A 4,882-nucleotide genomic window follows, 5' to 3' on the forward strand; every position below is an offset into this window, starting at 1 on the left:
CATGCTATTTGGTGGGTATTATTATCCTCAGAAGTTTAAGTTCTGCTCATTTCAGAAAATGTGCAAGTCCACACATTTTAGAAGTGGCAGATCTGATGGGAGGACAAAGCTGTCTTCAAAAACCTCAAAGCTGTTCTCAATGGTATTCACAATATCCACCTTCTGGTTCTAACAAGCTCTGTCAGCATTGGTGGTCAAACCCACTGTTTTCTACCATTCTTGCCTAGCCTTCTGGCAAAGTTTGTTTTGTAGCCTGACAGTCTCCCGGCTCAGGAAGGACGCCAGTTCAATCCTTCTTCCTATTGGCCCTTGTTGCATACATATTGGCTGGAGTGAGGGTAACAGGGACAATTGGGAGCCTCTCCTACTCTATCCACAACAGATGGAGCCAGGATCCAGAGACCAGGACACAGCCCTTTGGGCCAACTTGGCAAATATTGTCAGAGCTAGCAATGATTAGTAAAGAAGTTGGTATTATGTGGGAATGAAGACAGGTATGGCAATCACTAGAAAATTCTGGAGAGGCAACATTCAGGGATTCCTGAAGGTGGAATTGAAAATCAATGTAAATTATTAATCAATAATAATAGATCAACCTTAAAATTAAAATACAGGGGGCCGGCGCTGTGGCTCACTTTGTTAATCCTCTGCCTGTGGCGCCAGCATCCCATATAAGCACTGGGTTCTAGTCCCAGTTGCTCTTCTTGCAGTCCAGCTCTCTGTTGTGGCCCGGGAGGGCAGTGGAGGATGGCCCCTGCACCCGCATGGGAGACCAGGAAGAAGTATCTGGCTCCTGGCTTCAGATCGGTGCAGCGCCGGCCATAGAGGCCATTTGGGGTGTGAACTAAGAAAGGAAGACCTTTCTCGCTGACTTTCTCTCTCACTATCTATATATCTACCTATCAAATAAAAAAAAATTAAAATACCAAGCTGTACACAGTTACCTGTATTTCTTTACAAATTATATAAGATATAAAATATCTCTACACTGTCAGCTTTTCATGGGAATTTCAATGGTCATTATTTTCTGACAGAACATATAATTGGTTTGATCATGGGCAGTCCTGAGCCACCCCACGAGTTATATAAGATGAGGTAAGGGAAGCTTCAGCTTTTTTCTTTCTACTGCATTTTTGCTACGTGCTGAGTAGGGGAAGGCCATGTGAGCAGAGACTTAGTTCCTTAGAAACTTAGGAACATCACTTTTTTATTTTTTTCATTCTGTGGCCTTGGGAAGGTCAATCAAACTTTCTGAGCCTCTTTTGGTCAATACAATACTCACTGGTTTGCTATGAGGATTAAGTGAGATGATCTCACAGATAAGGCACTTATCACATAATAACTGGCCAACAGGTATACAGGTATCGGCTGTTATTTTGATTATTGCCTTCCAGGAGGATCAGGACATGGAAATTTTAATCATGTGGTGATTTGGATGTTTATTAGATCTATATAGGGAGAATAAGGGAAAAGCATTAGTCAAATTGAAACTAGCACTGTTTCTTCCAGTGTAGATGGTATTATCCAGTACTCCTAAAAGGTCCCTTATGAGCGGCTGCCTTTTCTCAAGTTATTGGCTTCTATAAAAGAATGTCTGGATTCTTGGAGAAGAAAGTCTTCAGGTCAGGCTTTGGGGCTATTGTGTGTGACTGAAGGACTTCTCTCTCTGCAATCTCTATTCTAAGCCAAGTATTAGTACTATTCTGGCTAATATTTAGGAGGTCTGGGCTTGTAGGTCAGAGAGAAAAATCCTTATAAATTTCAGCCCTCCTTTCCATGTACCTGCTATGATTGAACTTATATTTTGACCCCTTGGAATATCTATAAAGGGGAAAGCAGCATTTATTTCTGCACCTGTGCTGTCAGCTAGTGCCAGCTTCTTTGGCTTATGAAGTAGCTAACAGGCAGCTACCCAAACTTTCACCGTCTAATTGGGCAGCAGAATGTAATGGAAAGTACACACAAACAGCTGTTCAAAGACCAGTGATCCAGGTTGTGCACTCCAGAGATAACCTACTTTAGGAACCTCCGTTGTCTCATCTGTAATATTAGGATGAGAAAAGCTGTTTCAACAAGGCTGCAGTGAAGGCTTATGTTGAATAACACTAGTGAGTATATTTGCCAAAAAAACCCACTCAGATGCCTATGAAATCTAATTACATGCTTAAAGATTATATATGAAGATATTTTTGTTCATAGTGAAAAGAGACATGTTTTCATTAACTTGCTCCTGCAGTAACACAATTCTGGGCACAATTGTTCATCCCAGCCAAAGGCTGATGATCTTGCTTTCTTTTTTTTTTAACTTTTATTTAATGAATATAAATTTCCAAAGTACAGCTTATGGGTTACAATGGCTTCCCCCCCATAACTTCCCTCCCCACCGCAATCCTCCCCTTTCCCGCTCCCTCTCCCCTTCCATTCACATCAAGATTCATTTTCAATTCTCTTTATATACAGAAGATCAGTTCAGTATATATTAAGCAAAGATTTCAACAGTTTGCTCCCACATAGCAACACAAAGTGAAAAATACTGTTGGAGTACTAGTTATAGCATTAAATAACAGTGTACAGCACATTAAAGACAGAGATCCTACATGATATTTTTTAAAAATTAATTTTCTATGCAATTTCCAATTTAACACCAGGTTTTTTTTCTCATTTTCAATTATCTTTATATACAGAAGATCAATTCAGTCATACTAAGTAAAGATTTCATCAGTTTGCACCCACACAGAAACACAAAGTGTAAAAATACTGTTTTAGTACTAGTTATAGCATCACTGCACATTGGACAACACATTAAGGACAGATACCACATGGGATGTAAGTACACAGTGACTCCTGTTGTTGACTTAACAATTTGACACTCTTGTTTATGGCGTCAGAAATCTCCCTAGGCTCCAGTCATGAGTTGCCAAGGCTATGGAAGGCTTTAGGGTTCGCCGACTTCGATCTTTCTGAAGATGACGTGGTAGCCCTAGGTGTGGAGCGTGTTTGCGCCTGCTCCTGCTCCTGACTCACCACTGTTCGCTCTCGCCGAGGAACAAGTCGGTCAGGAAGCCGCGCCGCAGCCATGGCTTTTAAAGACACCGGAAAGACGCCCGTGGAACCAGAGGCGGCCATTCACCAAATTAGGATCACCCTGACCAGCGCAACGTCAAGTCCCTGGAGAAGGTGTGTGCTGCCTTGATCAGAGGAGCAAAGGAGAAGAATCTGAAAGTGAAAGGACCTGTTCGGATGCTACCAAGACACTGCGAATCACTACAAGAAAAACCCCCTGTGGTGAAGGTTCTGAGACATGGGACCGGTTCCAGATGAGAATCCACAAACGGCTCATTGACCTGCACAGCCCTTCTGAGATTGTGAAACAGATCACTTCCATCAGCATTGAGCCGGGAGTAGAAGTTGAAGTCACCACTGCAGATGCCTAAGCCAACCGACTGTCTTAATAAATTGACTACCACTTGTTAAAAAAAAAAAAAAAAAAAAAAAAAAAAAAAAAAAATTCTCTGCGAGTGAGATCCCAGTGGAAAGAATGGGGCCAGCAAAGATGGAGGTACCTTTCTCTGAAGGGAGGAGAGAACTTCCACTTTGACTATGAGCCTATCGGAATAAGATGATCTTGCTTTCTAACAGGCCTTGCTGTTGATGTGGTCATTTTCACCTACACTTCCCAGGGATACCACAAGGGGGAGCCTTCACCCTTATGGAGGGCCTTGGGACATGCACTGGACGTGCACTGGAGCTCCCTTCCTGCCCTGCCAACCTTCTGGTGGTGAAAGAATGCTTTCTTCTCTAAAAGCAGATAGACGCCAGATGAATAAAGAGAAATGTCAACTGAGCAGGAAAAACACCGTGGGCTTGTCTTTGCACGGCCACTAACCTGCTGGAGTAAATCACCTTACTACTTCTAGATCTCATTTTCAATTAGTTGTAAAACTTAGTCTAAACTTGGCGGGCACTAGTCTAAGTAATGAAGATGAGAACTGAAAAGATAATTCCCTTTCTTCAAAGGATCCACAGCATGATGTGTTAGCAGATTTGCAAACCAAGTTACACTATGGAATGTACAGGAGCTTGGAGGAAGTTGTCCTTAAGGTTTAAGAATCAGAAAAGCTTCCCAGGCAAGGCAAAGCTTAAGCTCTAATTTGAAGGGCCAGCAGCAGCTGTGTAGATGAAAAACAAAGATAGGCATTGCAGGCAGAGGATAAAATACACAACTGGGGACGTAAGAGAGGAAAGGTCAGACAGCTCAGGATATATTTGGGGGTAGGAGTGTTGATAGATAGTATTGTACATTTGTCCATATATGCATTCTTTTGTGGAGAAAATCCACTCATTAATTGCATCATATTCTTAAATTATTTACTGTAAGGGTGAAACATGTGAGACAAGGGTGCTATGTAATCTCCTAGTTCTTATAACCAACTCTGTCACTCCATGGTATTTACCTGTGATTTTTAAAAATTTATTATTTTTCATATAAAATGTGTAATATAATAAATGTACAACTACTGTATATGTGTCTCAAGAGTATCTGCCTTCAATCCTTTTCTTATTATGGAGTTATTCATAATCTATTAACTATTACATATTCTCATTTATGTTGGCTCCCTTGTAAATCTTGAAATCTGCATTTGTTCCATGATCTCTGTTTCCAAATGTTTTCAGCAGTTTCAACTGTGTCTCTCTCTATTTTTTTTATTTCTATATTAAAGCAAATTATCTGATAATTTTTAATTGTGTGTAAATAACAGGAAGATGACAACCCCACATGTTTCCTCTTTCACAAACCTTCACCATTCTCAGTTGATAGTCTTGCTGCTTATTTCACTGAGAAAATGCAGGCACTCAGAAGAGAATTTTCCAATCTTTTCCT

General features: G+C 40.9%; 1 pseudogene; it reads left to right on the forward strand.

The window, feature by feature from the left end:
* Positions 1 to 2,974: 2,974 nt before the first annotated feature.
* Positions 2,975 to 3,496, forward strand: LOC133764614 (small ribosomal subunit protein uS10-like; annotated as a pseudogene).
* The last annotated feature ends 1,386 nt before the right edge of the window (positions 3,497 to 4,882 follow it).

This window comes from Lepus europaeus, chromosome 7, assembly GCF_033115175.1.
Source record: "Lepus europaeus isolate LE1 chromosome 7, mLepTim1.pri, whole genome shotgun sequence".
Lineage (NCBI taxonomy): Eukaryota > Metazoa > Chordata > Mammalia > Lagomorpha > Leporidae > Lepus > Lepus europaeus.